Source organism: Lipotes vexillifer, unplaced genomic scaffold (assembly GCF_000442215.2).
Source record: "Lipotes vexillifer unplaced genomic scaffold, Lipotes_vexillifer_v1.1 scaffold387, whole genome shotgun sequence".
Lineage (NCBI taxonomy): Eukaryota > Metazoa > Chordata > Mammalia > Artiodactyla > Lipotidae > Lipotes > Lipotes vexillifer.
In genome coordinates this window covers 2,721,415-2,721,870 of record NW_006795399.1, presented here as the reverse complement: position 1 = coordinate 2,721,870, position 456 = coordinate 2,721,415, and the positions used below count along the sequence as shown (strand labels likewise).

Genomic DNA, 456 nt, shown 5'->3' with positions numbered 1-456 from the left:
CCCTTTTCCAACCTTCTCCCACCCCTATCAGGCAACCCCCCCACCACCACACGTCACTCACATGATAACCACCAGGTTCTCCTTTGTCGTTCTTAGGAAACCCTGCTTTCCTCTCCTAAGCACAGAGACATACATACTGTCTTCGGTTTACCTCTTCTCATTCCCAGCCATCTGTTTGGGTGACTCTTAAGCGGTTCTCTTGTCAATCCTCCCAGTTCTCTTAATTTTGTTCTCCCACTGTAGCTCAGATCATTCTCAGATATCCTAATTACTTTCAGTTGTTCCACTTCTTGGCTGCAGCACTACCCCAGTACCACCACGTCCTCGCTGCAGTCCCCATCTGTTGTTTCCAGATGGCCGTCTCAGCTGAACACCTGCTGGTCTCTCCAGTTCATTCTGGACCCACCACCTTTCAGTGGTCCTATCCTGGACCCTCTCCGTGAGACTGCCCATCCC

At 51.1% G+C, this 456-nt stretch overlaps 1 protein-coding gene across 1 annotated transcript in view; it reads left to right on the top strand.

The window, feature by feature from the left end:
* The window catches only part of MARS1 (methionyl-tRNA synthetase 1), an 18,876-nt gene that overhangs the window by 430 nt on the left and 17,990 nt on the right, over window positions 1-456 (top strand). The window lies entirely within an intron of this gene.